Here is a 20,098-nt window from a genome sequence, read left to right on the forward strand (position 1 = left end):
ATACCACTATTAAGTCTATAGCCCAAAGAGATAAAAAAGAAGAAAAAAGACATATTTGTAAAAAAAAAAAAAAAAAACATTAACAGCTCTCTTTGTGGTGGCTAAGGATTGGAAATTATGTGGATGCCTATTTGTTGGGGAATGGCTGAACAAGTTTAAATGTAATTGTAATGGAATATTATTGTGCTACAAGAAATGATGAACAGGATGGTTTCAGAAAAACCTGTGCAGTCTTATATGAAATAATACAAAATGAAGTGAGCAGAACCAGGAGAATATCATACACAGTAACAGCAATACTGTAATGATGATCAACTGCAAAAGACTTAGGTACCATGACCAAGAAAATAAACCAAGACCATTCCAAAGGACCCATGATGAAAAATTTTGTCTGTCTCCAAAGAGATAATTGATGAACTATGAATGCAGGTTGAAATATACTTTTTTTAACTTTACTTTTTTTGGAGTTTGTGTATTTTCTTTTGCAACATGGCTAATATGGAAATATGTTTTCCATGACTTCACATGTATAATAGATATCATATTGCTTGCTTTCTCAGGTGTTGGAGAGGGTCAGGAGGTGATAATTTGAAATCATTTTTTAAATGATTTAATGCAATTGGGAAACATTTAGCAAAATAAATTAAAAAAATATTTTTTCAAAAATCCTAGAAAAACCCAAAAGATCACAGTTGTTAATGATTAAAAACCAAGATTACAGAGAAGATGTCAGCAAGTATTGATACATATGCCTACCTTCTCATCTTTACACAACTGACATAAAGATGTAGACAACATAATACCAATTTTTCTATTGTAACTCTTGAACTCTGCTCTCATTGGAAGGTTAGGGACCCAGAGGATAGCTGTAATGTCTCTCTTCAGTATTCTAGGGGTAGCCAAGAAGGACAGTGGAATGGTTTTCTAATACTATAGCTCACAACTCCCTACTGATGTTCTTACCCCTGTGATTATGAGTTTTTATAAATTACTTAGCCATACTTAATTTGTTTTTAGAAATGAGTATTTACTAAGATGAAAAAATTGGTACAAAACATCCATTAAAAGGACTGTGAAACTCTATCCCACAAATACAAACTGAATCCAGAGGAAAGTGGGCACAATCTTAGAGAGCAGATAAGGTATAGAGATAACTCACAGATTCTAAGAGACCTTTTACTAGAGTTTTCAAGATATCCCCATTAGATAAGGTGTTTTTTGTTTGTTTGTTTTGTTTTGTTTTTGCTATGTTCCTTGGAGAGCCTTGAATCTGTTGCTTCTCAACATGCCCAGTCTATCCTAAATATGCATGCACTGCCACTAGCCATTCTATTCCAGATAGTGCTTCTAGCACACTAATGAAAAGTCAAAATCATCTAGTTGTCTGGAATCCATAAGGTCTTTATCAAGGCAAGAGAGTAGGGGTGGTAATGTAAGAGACTAAGGCTGAAACCAAGCCAAGATTCTCTCCTTTACTACCTTTCCCCCAACTGATAACCTCTCAAGGGTTTAGCTAGAAGGCTTCCATCTTCACTGTCACTTGCTCAAATCATTAGTTTCAATTTTGGTGCAGAAGTTTTATACACACTCTACATCTCTCAATCTATTTGAATAGATTTTCTTTTTGAGCCTCATTAAACTGTTAAACATTGCCAGGCCTTGTTCATATCTGGTTCACACCTCTGATAGATTGATTGAGTTGAGATATGTTCTCCTTTCATAGTGGTACTAGAGCTGAGTGGGGTGAGATGATTAAGATATTGACATTGCACTAGAATTTATTGATTTTTTAAAACCTATGAAAATGTAGAATAAAATCATGAAATCTAAGAGATGGAAGGCATTTCATAGGCCATATACTACAATCTATGTCATCTTGAGAATCTCTGTTATAATATAGCTGACAGGTGGTCAAGTCTTTGATTGAAAATTTCTAGTGAGAGTAATCTACTACTTCCTGAGGCAGCTCCATTAAATTTTGGATAGTTTGAAATGTTAAGAACACTTTCCTTATATAAAGCCTAAATTTGTCCCTCTTCAATTCATTTCCTCTAATGTTATCCTCTTCTAAATGTTAATTCTTAAAATACGTGAAGAAAACCATATTGTCCCCCTGTGTTTTCTCTATCAGACTAAGGAACCTCAATCATTTTGACAGATCCTCTTTTAGGCATAGTCTCATGTTCAGTCAGCATCATGCTTGTTGCCTTCTGTAGGATGCAGTTCAGTTTTTCAACTGAAGTCAATTTAGTACTCCATACATGGCATGACCAGAGTAGAGTATTCTGAAGCTTACTTCACTCATATTTGTTCCTCTATCACTGTTTAAACATACTATGAATGTAGAATTTCCTCCAGCCCATGCTGGGCTAGATCTTGGGTGCTAAAGTCATAGATGGGTTTCCTAATGGTTTAAGTACCAAAGTGCTCTAGCCATTGTGCCACCTTGTTGTCTATTGGGCATGGAGCTCCACCAGTTACCAGGCTTCTCATCATAGGCAAGTAACATTGCCTGTCAGAGCCTTACTGGGTTGTTGTAAGCTAAGCTGAAGAACTCTGGCATGGTTACTCCCAAAAGAAATGTCTTATCTGTCAGCTCAAGAAAAATTAAGGGCAATGCTGCAGATTGGCACAATTTATTATTGAAACGGGAGATTCTCAACAATATGGGGTTTTCTGTTGCAAACAAAATAGGAAACAGCACAATCAGTGCACTTCCTGAAGACAAGACAGACCTAAAATGCAACAGCATTGCTTCTGGCTTTCATTCTCAAGAAGTACATCCAAAGTATAATGAAAAACTTGAGATGTTGTGCAAGGAACTTCATCACACCTTGGAAAACTTGGTTAAGATACAGGTGAAAATGGAAAAGTTAACATCAATTACTAAAGGAATTTCTAACCTAGAAAATTACCATTGTGAAAATGGAAACACCCACTACCTGCTTCTATGAAGTTTCCCATAAACTTTCAGAAATATACAAGAAGGAAATAATCCCCAACCACATCATTTTGAAGAACTTGCCCATGATACAAACCAGGATCTCATTTTAAGCTACTTATCTATGTGGTTGCACCAACTCTATAGTGAGAACAGCAGGCTTTATGTGGAAAGAATGTTACTTGAAACTGGACATCAAGCATTATGCTTTTTCCAAAACGATTAAGTCCAAACTTCCAAAACCAGAATGCACCTTTCTTTCCAGGTCTTACGATATAGGTACATTGCTGCCTCATACTTCTTTTCTTGCTTGCAGAATGAGTTGCTTCAATTCCTCCTTATGTATCTCTTAACATCACTCTGGTAGTAACTTTGTTGTTTGTAGTAAAGTTGATGCTAGTCATTCATTCAGTACCTACTGTTAAAACCATGACCCTATTTATTTGACAAAAACTACTAGGAAAACTGATCATACGACTGGCAGAAAATGTTTAGATTAGCACTTATTTCCACAATAAGTTCTGAATGGATTCTCAACCTGTTTAAATATATACCTATATCTATATATCTATACATCTCTCTCTCTCTCTCTCTCTCTCCCTATATATACATATATATGTGTGTGTATATATATATAAACACCCACACAATGGGGTGAGATCAGGAGAATGAAAGGAGGTACCTTTCACAGTTATAAGTAGGAGAATTCTAAACCAAAGAATAGAGGTATAAAATCAAAACACATGTGCAAACAAAACCAAGAGAATAAATTGGGAAAAATAATTTAATCAAATAACAGAATAAAATCTGTTATAGGAAATTGATACAAAAATATGAGACTAAGAACCATTTCCTAGCTAAGTGTTCAAAAGATATGAACAAATAACCTTCAAAATTAAGAAATGCAATTAACAAATAAAATATTACAGGACATCACTGAGAGAAATGAACATTTAACAATATTGGTTTCACCTCACATTTAACTAGCAAACATGAAAAAAACAAACAAATCAGCAATGCTGATTTAAGATGGAAGCTCTTAATAGATACCATGGTATAGCTTTGCACTAGTCCAACTATTACAACAATTTGGAACTTTTCAAGAAAAGTTACTAAACTATTTGAACTCTTTGATCCATCTGTCTGTCTACCATAAGGCATATAACAAAATGAGGTTAAAGAGGGATTGAGGTGAAGGAGAACCCCATGTTACTAATGGTACTTTTGTGGAAGAAAAAAGAAATTTGAGTTACTCAGAAAAATAGGGAAGATTTGTATGAACTTACATAGAGGAAAGAAAGCAGAATCAAGAGACATGTTTCATAGAAAGAAAAATACTAAAAAAAATTCAGGTTAAGGTAAATAACTAACATTAATCAGAATATTGATGGAATATGTTTTTTCTTTCAGTAGGTTGATAGGGTTTTTTGGGTGTGGAATAGTGTGTCAACAGTATGTTGGTTTCACTTGCTTCACTGTTTTTGTTACAAAGGGGAGTGTGGGCAGAGATAAATATATGAATGTTTTTTTTTAAGCAATCTTTTTTTTTAAATGCTATGAACTTGAGAAACATCTATAAATATAAACATTTCCATAAATACAGAAGAGAAAATGAGGATGTCATGTGAAAATCTAACTCTCTAATACAGGTATTTTTAAGTATATAATAAATTCAATACTTAATTCCCAAAATATCTTCTTTAGTCTATTTCTCTCTCTGAATACTATACTGTTCTGTGCATTTAATAAAATGTTTCATTAATGGTCTTTTTTTTTTTTACTTTTTTTTTTGGAAGTACTATCAATATTTCCTATTCCTCCTGAATTAATACTTTCCTTACTTTCCTTTCCCTCCTCCAAACAAACAAACAAGCAAATCCAGATGTTGACCAGGTCTGAAAATGTATGGTATATTCTGTACCTACAGTATTGCCAGTCTTCTATAGCCATTGTTGGCAACTGCATTGACCAAAAATTGTGTCTTTCAAAGTTCTTTATCTGACAATTCTATAGTCATTATTTTAATTGATTTACTGGCTTTGTTTATTTATTTTTTATCAGGTCATATGAATCTTTTCAACTTTCTCTGAATCCATCATCCCTTTTATAATTTCATATGGCACAATAATATCATGTTACCTTCATATAAAATGATTTTTTCTATGATTCCCCAATTTATGGATAGCTCCTTATTTCTAGTTCTTTGTTACAACAACAACATAAAAGCTTTTGTGAATACACATAATTACATATATATATATACACACACTCACATATGTGTGTGCGCCTGCATACAAAAAATGTCTATGTATTACATATGAGACTATTCACTTTTTGTTTCATCTGGGGAAAATGTCTGGTAGTGATATTACTTAGTTAAAAGGTATATACAGTTTAGAGATTTTTTAGGGGGGTACAGTCCTAAATTGCTTTCCAGAATTTAGATCACTTCATAGATCCATGAACTTTGTGTTAGTGCCCCTGTCCTCCATTTGGAGCTTATTGCCATATATATATGTAAGATTTTAGTCAAAATCTAATTTTGTTTGGAATACTTCTAGAATCCTAGTAATTTCAATAAATAGTGGGTCCTTCATTGAATAATTAAGATTTTGGGGTTTATCCAGTTCTTTTTTGATTATGGTAATTTGATTCTGGATCTTGCATACCTAATCTGAACCACTGATTTATTTTGCCACATTTTAGACAGTGCTAAATAGTTTTTTATGATTATTGGTTTATAATATAGTTTTGAGTTCTTGTTGTGAGGTGTCCTTGTTTTTCATTTTTTTTAAATTTCTTCCATAAGATTCTCAAATTTTTATTCCTTCAGAATTTTTTTTCATTTTCTAGGTTTATAAATTAACTCTGGTAGTTTAATTTCTATAGGAATAAATTGACTTTTCCTTAATATGATAAATAATATCTATGTAAAACCAAGAATCAGCACTTGTGATAATTAAGAAATACTAGAAGGCTTTCCAATTTGACCAAGCGTAAAGTAAGGACGTCCATTGTCATCATTATTATTTAATAGATTTCTATATATGCTAATTATATCAATAATCCAAGAAACATAAATTGAAAGAATTAAAGAAACAAAATTATTGCTTTTTACATTATATTTAGCATATATATTTACATATCACACACATACACACATACATATGTGTGTTTATATGTGTGTGTATATATATATCGATGTATATATGTGTATATTGATAGATATCGATAGATACAGATAGATAAAAAGATATAAGATAGATATATCACAATATAGCAATGATTATGACCTAGGAGAGCACTGAGGGATTTGATATTACTTAGTTCATTTAGTGTGGACTAAGAATAAGATTTAGTAAGAGAGGGAATGGGGAGAAGTGGAAAGCCAATGGATTATGATCAGATAAAGAGATTTCAAAATTGCTGAATATGGGGCTGGTATATTTGTGAGTAATGACATCTGTAGTATAACCACCTTAGAACACACTAGATGTAATCCATTTGCTTTTCTGGTCTTTTTTCTCTTAAATACCATTTCTACCTCTTCTGTAAGTTTATTCAGAACTGAGATGTGGGAATCCAGGTGTTGTATAAATTAGTTATCAAAATTTTCACAAGTCTTTTCCATCTTTTGTATTTGTTGTCCTTTCAGTTTTATTCTTGAATACCCTCAGTATGATATTCTCAGCTTAGTTCTTTGCCAAGCTTTCCTTAAATCAATTTTACCCTCTGCTGCTTTTCTGTTTAATGAGACAATACTGTTCATGATCTTCTGTCATCCTCCTCTGTAAGATTTTACAAATATCTATATATTATAACTGTTGGTTGTCATATCTCTGCTTGGCAAGTAAGATAAGTTCTGAATAAAATTCTTTTGTTCTCATTATAACAATTGAGTTCTCATAAAAAATTAAAATTGGGTAGTAGTAAATTTGCTATGCTTATATATATATGTTCATGTTATTTTATTTGGCAATTTTCTTGTGGTTTTGAGGTAATGATGGGAGTTGGGATGACCATTTACTGAGCCATCTTTCTCACTGTATACTCATACTTTTTTTTTTGATGTACCAAATCAAGAAAAGAACAATCGCTATCAATATACCAATTAGAAGTAAGCTAGGCAAGAATGCACAACCAGATTAGTAAATATATGTGTGTACAAGTGTATTAAATGTAAACAAATGCATTCATCAGTCACTGAATATTACTGTTCATGTGGTACAGGAATATGACTTCAGCCTAGTTGGGCGACATAGGATCGTAGATTTAAAGCTGGAAAAGATCTTAGAGACCATCAAGTCCAACAATCTCATTTCATAGACAATGAGATTAAACACAGTGAGGTCAAGTGACTTGCTCTGGGTCATACAGCTAGAAAGTGATAGAGGTATTATTTGAACCCAGGCATTCCTCATCCTACATGCAGCATGCACTACTCCATATTGCCTGTATAGGAGAACCGGGATAGATCATGGAAGTCAAGGAAATTGGAAATAACAAGCAGAAGTGAGATTTGCATTTGATTTTCTAAGCAACAGGAATTCGCTGATGATTATTAACCAAGTGACTAACGTGATCAGATCAGTTATTAGGAACATTCAAATATTCATTCAACAAATATATATCAAACAATTACTAGTAGGCCCTAGTAGGGCAATGTTCAACACACTAAGAATATAACTATTTAAGAAAGTATAGATTCCTTTGCCTTAGGGAAATTACATTCCTCATACATGGCATTTACAGAGATTAAAAATCATACAGTGTAGAATGTGGCGGGGGCAACAGAGAGATCTAGACAAAGTACTCTAGGAAAAAAAAGAGAAGAGAAAGAGCACTTGCAGCTAAAGGAATTGGAGATTTCTCTATAATTAGTAGGAATAAGGCATGGATGAGGGGAGAGAGAGGAAAGGTAGGTAAGGATGTTATTATAATTGTCAAAGCAAATTAACTAGCCAACACTAAAAAGCCTACACTAAAGGGAGAGTGAAAATGAGGGGAGAGATACAAAATGTATTTCAAGAGTGAAAGTGACAGGAGTTGGCAACTAACTGTGTTGGAGGTGGGGGAGAGGGAAGAGTTTACAAAGATAACAAAGAGGGTTTGGAGTCTTGGGTGCCTGAACAAATGTTGTTATACACAGAAATAGAGATGTTAGGAATGAGGCAGTATGATTTTCACACTTATATCTTCAATCCCATTAGTACAAAATGTATTTATTCAGCTTAGCCAAGACTATTTTGTAGCAATACGGCTCTTTGTCCTTCAGTTTTCAATCTGTATCTTGCAATTGGTTTTTGGGGGGTTTACTTGATCCAGATTTTCTAATAAGAAAAGCAAGGATTACATAGTATAACTCATCCTCAATTAGTCTGGGTAAGTAGGAGTTCTGGGAAGTTTCACTCTTGGGACAGCTGGGGATATGGGGTCCACAACAAAGGGAAAGGATATGGCAGGGATGCTAAGATAAACCAAATGCTTAGAACCCATTTCAGAATATTAAGTCTCCCCAGTAGGCTCATCTCTGGACCAGAGTGACCAAGCCCTTGCCTAGACATCCTAGGTTCATTCTGAATTGACTTGTAACACCCAAGCTTAATTCAGTCTTGAATCAAACCACTAAGTACTAACCTAGTGCTGGATGTGGGCAAACCATCATCAGCCCCATGTGTGTACTGCTGGTATTTTTCAAGATTAGTTCATCTGCCTTTACATTCATTTTTAATGAGGGTCTTCATACTTTCAGTGTTTTTTAACAAGATCTTTGTTTGTCTGTCTTTCATCTTTGCAGATACAAAGGCTGACGGTAATCAATTCTGTTTGATTTTGCCCACTGCTTAGAATTGAAAGTGAAAAGAAATGGAGTTGTTTATATGTCACAGTTAAGCTCGATGTAGGAGGAAGTGGGTCAGTTTGTATAAGATACAATACTCTTAGGTCAGACTACTAAAAGTTAATGGGATATTTAAGAACTCTCATGTGAAGAGGTGATGGATCTGCCTCATTTTTAGCCCCTAATTCCAATGATGTGAGCCAGCCCAGTGCAGTGTGGAAGGAGCAATAGCAACTTGGTTTTGAAGCCAGGCTCTGCCTCACAGAATCTGTTTTCTCATGACAAGCAGTAAACCTTTTTAGTTTCAATTTCCTACCTACAAAATAAAGGTAATGATATTTACATTACATCACTCAAATGGTTGTTGTGACAAACAAATGAACTGAAAGATGTGAAAACACTTTGTAATCATAAAACATCACATAAATGTGAAGCTACAACCAGCAGTTTTGGGTAGACTTTTCTTATCATGGATTTTAGTTAGATATCTTTTTCTCAAACTTCTTGATCCCCATTTTTCACATTTATGTGTTTTCTCTCTAATACCTCTATTTTTTCCGTAACTAAAACTTCTAAAAAATAAACCTAGGAGCTTATTTTCCAAATCTTGAAATATTTTAGTTGATCTCTGCTGAACTTCCTTCAGTTTCAATTGAGGATTAATCAATGCTAAGTAGAGTAGAATAATTACCTTACTTGTTTTACATATGATACCTCTACTCAGGCACCCAAATACAGGATTTGCCTTAATTATGATAGTATTTTATTAACTCATATTTAATTTGGCATTTTATTATAACTACACAGGCACCACAGCTTAGAAGTAGCAATGTCACATTGCATCTTCAGATTCCCCCTCCGCTTTCCCTCATGATTCATTTGGCATTTGCTTTTTCATATCAATCCAGTGATTAGAACAAAATCCCCCATAAATTAATGCTTTTCCTGAGGCTTTTCTCTAAAATATCCTTAATAACCATATGTTAGGTATAGGAGAGAGAGATCTATGGCTAGAACCAATCAGCTACTTCTCCTGATAATCTCTGAAGGGTAAGAATCTATATTCAAATACATGAGTCAATGGTCTCTGCTAAAATTTTCTTCTGGGTTTAGCTGTCTTTTTTTTTTTCATCCCCTTTTATGTACTGTTATCTATCTACATAACTCAAGAGAACCAGGACCTTTTATAGATGGAAGGAATTTTAGGGATTGCTTAGTCCATTGCTTCTTCTGCACAGCTGAAATTAAGGCATGATGAATTAAGTAATTTCCCCAAAGGATCAGTGAACATTAGAGATAAAGTTCGGACTCCTGACTCTTAGCAAAAAAAACCACTGGGCTTTGATTTAAAGAACAGGAGTTTGATTCTGTTTATTAGTCATGTGACCATGAACAAGTCACTTACCCTCTGTACCTTTTCCTCCTCTCTTAAAAGTGGGCATTTCTATACTACCTACATGAACACCTTATTCTAAGGAAGAAAAAAAAACCACCTTACAACATGTAAAGCATTATACAAATATGAGGTCTTATTATTTCTCCTGTACTACTTTGCACAGATTAGGATCTCTTTCATGTAGACATAAAATTAATGACAACTAACAATGTAGATGAAAATTGAACCACAAGCATAATATGACTCTCCCCAAATTGGAGTGTTTTGTTAGAAATTAAAATTGTTGTGGAAAATAGAATTGTTCATTGAAATGAGAATTGTTTTGAAACAAAATGTACTGCAATGCAAGCCTTGACCTTTGGGGGATTTCTTCTTTACTGGCCAGTTACCTCTCCCTCATGGAGATTGGAATTTTTTTTTAAATTGACACTCAACTGTGCTGAACACTACAGGAAGATAGTAAACTTCTCACTCATTCTTGATTCACCAATACTGGTATCAAGGCATGGATGGAATGGGGTACTAGGACACAGCCTTGCCCTGACACAAAAACTATGACATGTCTATCCTAGCGCACATACTAGGATACAAACTCCAGCCTTAAACTTGACTGATTTTCTTGCATGACTCTTCCAGGAATTCATGCCACTAAGCACATTTCTTATCTCAAGGATCTTCTTATTCTTTTGCTTTAACTCCAATTATCATCAATATGTTCTACTTATGTTAAAGATTTCTGATTTTCTGCACTATTCCTCAGTGCTATCTCTCCCCAACCTCCTGCAATACTCTCTGGTGCCAGTTTCTCCTGCTATGCATAAGATCATTGTCAAGGGACCTTCCTGCCATTTCCTAAATGGTCCTAGAAAAATACAGGCAGCTGTATTCTGATTCAACTTCCAGAGCACAGCTGTTCCATCTTTCCACTCCAGCATCCCAAGATACAAACAGGAATGAGTCAAACAGCAATAGTAATTTCAGTTGCTAAAAGTAAAAACAATTAGATTCAAAGACGTAACAGGTTGTAGAAAGATGTTAAGTCAGAAAAATGACCATAATAAAATTTTCATTTTATGACATCCCAAAATATATACTTATATGTATTCTCAGAGTTCTTTGTAGTTATCATATGTATATGTGCATACATGTGTAAATGCACATATAGGATGTATAAAATATATACTTACATGTATGTATACTTATATCACATATATATGTGTATTGATAGATATAGGAAGATTTAGAATTGGAAGGGACTTTGGAGGTCATTAGATGCGTATATAAAATACTATTTGTACATTAACAGATAATGCACATCTGTATATACGTATACATATATATGCATATATATACACATATGCACACACACGTATATATAAACATACATACATATATAATAGACAAAGGCTATTGGATAATGAATTGGAGTTCAAAATAGACTAAGTGATTATTGGCCTAGATTGCTTTTGGAAAATTGCATAGTATTTTCAATAATCCCAGGTTGCTTATTGTCATAAAAGTCTATATTTTTCACACCCATGTTCTTCCAAGTATACTACATGGACATAAATCTTGTATTATCCTGATCATGGGAAAGGAAAAAAAAAGCACAAAGAGCAATAGAAAGATGTGTGATGGGGGTAAGTAGCCCTTGGCATGTTACTGATGCTGACTTATAGGTGAGAAGCGGCAAATAGACATCCAAATTATGTATCACTGGAAAAGGAAGTGTGCCAGGAATGAAGTAAGAATGGAAAATAGCAGCTGAAACACCAGATGCTGCAATTAATACCTCTGAGATATTAAATGAACCAGAAGATCTTAGAGTGAGTGGTTCTTTTATGGTAGATTTACAAAAGACAGCAGGGGATTTGCATAGCAGGAGAAGGTATAAAAAGAGTAAGAAGGAAATCTTTCAGTGGGTGAAGAACCCACATCAATGAGATACCAAACCCTTCTAAGTATCTAAGAATCATGTTACTGTTATTTAATGCATTCTCCATTATCAATTGGAAGTCTACAATAGCTTTCTTTTTTTTTAATGCCTCCCTTACAAATTACAGTTCATTCAAATTTTCCTTTCTACAAATAAAATTTCAGTACAATTTAATGGGCAAAGACAGCACACTGTACCTAGCTTTTATTTAAACTCAACGCTCAAATTTATTAGTGTCCCTGTAAAAAAGCATAGGTAGTACTTAACTCATGAAATTGTAAAGAGGGAAAAATTTTTTTAAATGGCAAAATGTGTATTGCAACTTTTTGATACACTCTAAGTTCCTTGAGAACAGGGACTCTTTTCTTTTTTTATCTTTGTTTCTCCAGTGCCTAGCACAGTGCCTACCATGTAGTAGGTGTTTAACAATTGTTAAACAATTGAGTGTTGTTATTATTTTAACACTATACTTTTTTGATGAAGATTTTCTTAATTTTCTATTTACTTAGATTTTATTCATTGTCAAAGGCTCTGGGAAATGAAGATAACATAATTTATTAAACTTTTGAAAAATAAATACCTGTTTGGATGGGATAGGCAATTGACCTGGGATTTCACTTGAATAGGTAACTACTCATTGAGGCCATTACCTTGCTTTCCCCATGTCTTCTCTTCTTAAACTTCAATAATCCTGGTTCCTTTGTAATACTATAAGAAGTTATGAAGTAACAACTGTTCAAGTTTCTGTAGCCTCATTGCTTATCGCAGCCTATGAATTTCCCTAAAGGTATTGCCATAACTTGTTCCTGGGCATCATAGGGCTAAGGTATGCTGGCGCCAGCTCAAATCAGTCTCTAAATGATTGTCAAATTTTAAGTGTGAGCATTTACACCTTGGAGATTTATAAAAGTTACAAATAAGGGTTTGATTCATTGTTTTCTTGATTGTCTAGTTAAGAAAGTGATAGACAAAACATTAACATTGAAGACCAAACTTAAAAGTATGTTTGTTTTAAGAAGACCCAGTTGTTAATTATATGCCACAAGATAAAGGGTACCTTCAAGGTAATCAATCCAACATCACTTTCAGTTGAGGAAAATGAGACTGAGAGAGGTTAAGTGACCTGTCTAGGGTCACATCATTAGTAAGTATCTGAGGAAAATTTTAAATCTAGGTATTATTACCTCCAAATTGAGTTCTCTTCTCATTATACCATCCTGTACCAGACCTCAGCTCTAAATATATGATCTTATGACTTTATGACTTGGACAGTTATATCATATATTAAATGTTATCAACACTTAAACTCCCTACTTTCACAAGATTTTATTATTTACAAATCACCAAGTTTATATTATGAATTTTTCTTATTGTATATTGTTGCTGTCTTTAAAAAAATGAGATGGGAAACTGTCATTTTCGAATTGTCATTAATCTGAGTTGCTTTCCATCATTTTCTGGCTCACTTATTTTCTCTCCAGTGTATTTTGCCTCTTCTGCTAAATTTGTAGGATATTTTTATAATCTTTTTACCCTGTACTAACATTTTCTCATTCCATGCTATTGTTCTATTGTTCATTCTCTCTCTCTCTCTCTCTCTCTCTCTCTCTCTGGCATTAACAGATGCATTATACTCTACATTTCCCAGGACAGAGTTCTCTTTACTCTTAAATATTACAATAGTCCCTCCTGAAATCATATTGAGTGTTTTGGTCTCTTTATGATCTCTCTCCTTTTTTTTAGCCCAACATTAATCTCCTCATTATTCTAAAATCTCAAAATGTTTTTAGTTTTTCTTCCTTATTCTTGAATTACAGCACTTCTTCCCAGTGTATCATATGGCATTCAATACCTTTCTTAACTACTTTGAATTTGATTAATACTCTTTTAGTGCTATGATCTATAAAAACAATTTCTTCTGTTAGTGGAATAACTTTCCATTTCATGCTCCCAAGGAAAGTTTCAGAAAGATTTTGTTGTATCTTATAATATCATAATAAATAAAACTCCCAAAATGCAGAACCTCTTTCTTTGGAGAATGAAATAACCATTTGGGAGATATTTATATTTCTGACTTATTTACTCACTTTAAATGTACCAGTTTTGAAGCAATAAAGTGCAAAGACCACCACATGTACAGCCAAAGGATATAGGTTCGAAACCCAGGGCTGCTTTTTACCAGTTGTCTGGTCCTAAGCATATCAATTAGCCACTTTGATACTTTGTTTCCTCATTGGTAAAATGGGGGCATTGAAAATAATGACCTACAAAATTCCTTCCAGCTCCAAATCTAAGATCCTGTGGAGAAAGGTGCCTGTATTTTAGCATATTTGCTTCCTCTGAACTTGGTAGTTCCAATATAAATTCAATGATGATTTAATTCAACAATTATCTATTAAGCTCTTGCTATGCACAAAACTGATGCTATGAGACTAGGAACACATTAATGACAAGAAGTCCCCATCCCTTCCTTCTGGGATCTATCAGTCTATCAGGGGAATGTTGTAAAACAATAACAATAATAAAGCAAAATTAGATAATGCTTTTAAGTTTTATGAAGGGCCTTAATCACAGCTACTCAGTGAATTGTATAGAATGAAAATTATCATCCTTCTTTTAAAAATAAGGAAGGTGAGGTCCAGAGAGTTAAAGTAATTTATCAAAATCTCATAGAAAGTCAGTCATTCAATAAATTAAAGACCTACTATGTGCCAGACACTGTGCTAAGCACTGGGGAAACAAAGATGGGCAAAAGATAATTCCTGCTCAGAGTCTAATGAGGAAACAACATGCAAACAACAATGGACAATCTTTAGGTAGGATAAAGTGTAATTAATCATCAGAAGGAATACACTAGAACTAAAAAGGATGGGAAAAGGCTTCCTGGGGAATGTAAGATTTTAGCTAAATCTTGAGGGAAGCCCAGGAAGGCAGGAGGAAGAGATAAGAAAGGAAGGTATTGCAGGGACAGTTAGTGAAAATTCCCAGAGTTGAGAATAGAGCTAGGAGCTGATTAAGATCTATTTAGATTCCTTATTTCCAAGTCCAATGCTCTTTGCATTATTGCAGGATTGCCTCTTCATGTACATGTCTTTCCATAATAAACTGTGTTATAATAGGAATGATATAAGTTCATTGAAAAAGTCAAACAGAGTTATGAGACTTTTGTAGAAGGGTCACCTTGAGCCAGGGATTATGGTGGAGGCTGTGCTGGAAATTAGTAAAGACTTAATAAAGAATGTAAGAATGGACCTGAATTGAGCTTTGAAAAGGAAAAAGAAGGGATTTTTTTTAACAGATGGTGATGTGAAGGGAATCTGCTTCAAACATCAGGGACATAAAAAGAACAAACTAATTGAAGCTGAAAGCAGCAGGTTAAGATCTGGCTAGTCATCCAGGCCCATTCCAGTATGACTGGAGAATAGAGATCACAACTGTAAGAATGGTGAAATAAATCTTGAAGGTAGGTTGGAGTCAGACTATGAAGAGGTCCAAAAGCCAGAGGAAAGAGTCTGTATCAAATTTTTGAGCACAGAAGTATCATGGACAGACTTGTACACTAGAAACAGTTCTTTGCTATTTCATTATGACTTAATTTCTTTATCTTTTTTGGGATTTATTTTTATCTTTTTCTGGATGTAAATTTTCAGACCTACATTATCTTATTCCCACTCTCCCCTATGAGAAAGTAAGGGGGAAAAATAAACATTGCAAATATGTATGGTCAAGCACATCAAATTCCTGCATTGGTCTTGTGCCCACCTCACCTCTCAAATTCCCCAGTTTGCACTCCGAGTCTATCACCTTTCTATCTGGAGGTGGATAACATGTTTCATCATGAGTCCCCTGGAATTTTGGTTGGATATTGTATGTTTCAGAGTTCTTAAGTCTTTCAAAGTTATTTTCTTTACATTATTTTTGTTTTTACTATGCTCTGAGGCTCATGACTCCATGACCCAATGTGCTGAATTGGGTAAATTAGTTAATCATTTACCTCATATACCAGACTAAGTTACCGTGAAATTGTAGCACTTCAACTTAATGTCTAATGAATTTAAGAATACATATATTGAGTAGCAAATATAAGATATTGCAGAATTATCTCAGCAGCTGCCAATAACATCTGCTTTATTAAAAAGGTAACTTTATAGTTACCTTTTGGGGTAGTATTGAACCAAATGAGTAGACAAGAAATGTTTATCATATCCCGCCCCCCCCCCCATTTCTCATCAATTTAAATGTCCCTGTTGTGGAGCTGGGGATTTTTGCTTTTATTTAGGAAAGCACATATGGTAAGAGCAATGTGCAGGGACCAATGTTCTGACAGAGAAGGATTCAGGTGGGCATTTTTCACTTATACCTTCCATAATTTACCAATAAAGTCATTGAACTGATAATATTTTTCACATAATTATGAAAATAAACATATAAAACCTAGGCTTAAAGCTAAAATTCTACTTATAGAGCTCCAATTTTGGGAGATACACCAAAGAATGTTTAATCTAGCCATTATTCAAATGGATATGCTCTACAACATCTAAAAACATGATGATTCAAGTACTACTTGAGAATTTTCAGAAATAGATATCTCACTGCCATATCACAAGTTCTTGCCACACCTGAGGTAATCCATTCTTATTTTTGTGCAGAGCTAATTTTAGATTTCCTCCCCTTATGTTGAATCAAAATCATCATCTGAAGGTAATATATTTTCTTAAACCTGAACCATTTTACAAACTTAGGAAGGACAGGTAAATATGAATATCCTTACGCAAAGTATATTGGGAAATATCATAGTAATATCACCAAATATAAATTGAGAGCTAACAGAAATAAATATGTTGGGCATAATAAAACAACTTTAAAAATTTTCCTTTACCTAAGAAAATGGTTACTATATCTACCATCCCAAACATCTCTAAGACTGTGCATATATTAACTTTCTGGGATAGGAGAACTCTAAATCTGGTCATTGAGGAACATCCCAGTAGCTTGAATCTCCCTGTGCCTTTCAAGTTCCATGTAGCAGTACAGGTCAAGAGGGTGCTGGGCTGAATTTGAAGGCTACTAATATACAGAGCAAGAAATCCAATATTGAGAGAAATGTCCTCGGTAACATTATAAGAATATTCTGTGATTGAGCAGGAGGCATGATAAGATTCATATACTTCAAAATGAAAAGACTTCTTGGGACATTGGGAATGCTGGTACTAAAAAAGTTTATCATTATCACTTCAAGCTCTGGATATGTAGATAAAACCAGCTGCAGAAGTCTACACTATCAAATCCCTTGATTTAGTAAATCCTTTGGTGGGTAAAATAGATAAAAATTTGAAAGCCTTCTTAACATTAGAAGAAGACAAGGAAAATCTACTGATATTTTTTCCTAACATTAGGGCCTGCCTTACCCATAGACATAAATAGTGTGTGATTCTGGGGTACAGGAAAGCCATCTTCACCCACATAACACCCTAATGCCTTATAAGATCTGCATTTTTAAGGTAACAGTTTCATTTTTTTATCCTAAGTCTTAGTCCCTCTTAAAAATACAATCAATTAAGCAATCAATCAGCATTTATTAATCACCTACTCTGTGCTAGGAACTGTGCTAGGCACAGATGATATAAACACATTAAATGAAAAACTCCTACTTTCAAGAAGCCTATATTTTAATATATCAATCACAATTTGTAAGCCTCCCAACCACCCACCCAAAATATTAATGGTGAATGGTGGCCATTCATATATATTTTTGTAGGAATTTCTTGAGAATATATTTTGAGCTAGAGAGATATATATTTATGTCTATGAGACACTTGATAAAGGAAGGATGATGACTATGAAAGTATGGCAAAGACAACCAACTTGTAGTCTGGGATGTTCCTTTACAATTTTCCTGTTACTGAGCATGAATTTACCAGGGGATTTTACCTTTTCTGTTTTTTTTTTAATTTAAACTAAGAATTTTCATACTTGTGGTCATCTACCATCTCTAAAAGAGAGTTGAATGTGCTCTTCTCCCAACATGATAGCAAGTAGATATGGAAGAAAATGAAGGGAATTATGCATAGGAAGAATGACTGGATCTCAGGAATGATATTAGGCAAGCTTTCATTGAGTTTTGTTTTGTAGAAGTCTGTAATTTTCAGGCTTTGTACTTCATGTAACTGTTGTTGGCTTATAATTATAGTAATAACTTTATCATTAATTAATTTTATTTGTGCTTCCTCCATTCCCATCATATTCCAGTACCTCTGCATGGTGGGAATATGAATCTTAATTCATAAGTTTGTAGATTTTAAGTGAAAAAGAATATCATACGTAATCTAGTCTAACAGTGTTTCAGACATCTGACTCTTGTTTCTGCATTCAGGAACAATATAATTATAGCTTATATTCATACACTGCCTTATACTTGCAAAAAAAATAGTATCCACTGTCTCATTTCAATTCAGTTTTACAAGCACTGATTAAGTGTGTGTAACACCCCTTGGTCAGCTCATAGAGGTAGAACTCTAAACTGAGAGTCAAGAAGTCATGAGTTAGAATCTTGCTTCAGATAATTAATAGCTTTATGAATTTGAGCTTAATTTTGTTCACTTTCAGTTTTCTCAGTTGTGAAGTGAAGGTAATAACATCATCTACCTGACACGGTCACTGTGAGGATCAAATGAGATAACATGTAAAGCTTTCTGTAAACCTGAAAGGCTATATAAATAATAGCTATTATCTCTATGTTGCTCTTTTAGTTGATTCCTACAACAACATTGTTAAATAAGTTGGAGCAATGTCTTAGAGTTAAAGAAATAGAATCAACTGCTCAAGTCAAAGTATTAGCTTTTGCAAGGAGGTAGGTCAGAAAGCAAAGGGAAGGAAAGATAGATTCAAGAAGATACAGAAATGTTTAAAGGCATGAACAGAGAGAGATGAGAGATTTCAAACACAATGGCTTCAGTCTTTTAAGTAGTTTTCTCAATCTACCCAATAAAGTGAGTGAGTTCATCATCTGACAAAGGTAGTTGGGGAAGGGGAACTTGAAGAGAGAAGAGAAGGTTCAAAGCAAGTATCATGGAACAGTAGTGTTAAACTCAGAAATAGGAGCCACTAAACTGCACATAAAGGTCCCTGTAAACCCATACGGAACTAGAAAATCACATATTAATAGTATATTTCTTCTGTTAAATGTTTTCCAATTACATTTTAATCTCATTCCATATTTAATTCACCTTTGCTGTAGAGATTGAGAAAGCAATTATCTTCCTCTAATTCTTTATCCTATTGACTTCAATCCCTTTTTATTGGTTGTTTCCATCTTTATCCTTTAGCGCAAAGTCCCTCCTTGATTTTGATGTCTTTTAAAGTCTGTTCCTTTATCTCTGTTCCCATTCACTCCCAAGCTTCCTCATTATCAATTTAGTCTTTAACTCCTAGCTGTCTCCAATTTCCACCAATCATCTTAAGTTTAAAGTCATCAGTGAAAGATTTTCAAGTCCAGTGGCCTCTTCTAGGTCTTCATTCTTTTTGACCCTTAATATTTTCTTCTCTCTTTGATTCTGTAACACTGGCTCACCTACTTCTCTTACTATTCAGTATTTTTCACTGGTTTACCTTCCCTCCCCAGTCCCTTACTACTGACAAACAAAAACAAAAACAAAACAAGAAACAATTAACAGCAAAAAACTTTTCCCACCTACTTCTTCCATTACACTCTTTCCTCCTTGGAAATCTCATTTGATTTTGAAGAATTTGTTAGCATATCTATTCTGATAGCCCCCAAATCTACATTCTTATTCTTAACCCGTCCCTTGAGCTCTAGTCCAGCATTTACGGCTGAATCTCTCAACCTGGATGTTCCACTAACAATTATAGCTCAATAGACCCAAAACAGAACTAATCAGCATTTTTTTCTAGATTGTGACACTTCCCACATTTACCGCTTTTTGTTGATAACACCCTCTTCCTTTCAGTAATCTAGGCTGAAGCATA

The 20,098-nt window shown here is 34.1% G+C and overlaps 1 pseudogene; it reads left to right on the forward strand.

Moving 5' to 3' along the window:
* The first annotated feature begins 2,561 nt into the window (after window positions 1-2,561).
* LOC114044625 lies at window positions 2,562-3,167 on the forward strand (annotated as a pseudogene).
* Window positions 3,168-20,098: the final 16,931 nt, after the last annotated feature.

The sequence above is a fragment of the Vombatus ursinus genome, unplaced genomic scaffold (assembly GCF_900497805.2).
Source record: "Vombatus ursinus unplaced genomic scaffold, bare-nosed wombat genome assembly UNPS02014774.1, whole genome shotgun sequence".
Lineage (NCBI taxonomy): Eukaryota > Metazoa > Chordata > Mammalia > Diprotodontia > Vombatidae > Vombatus > Vombatus ursinus.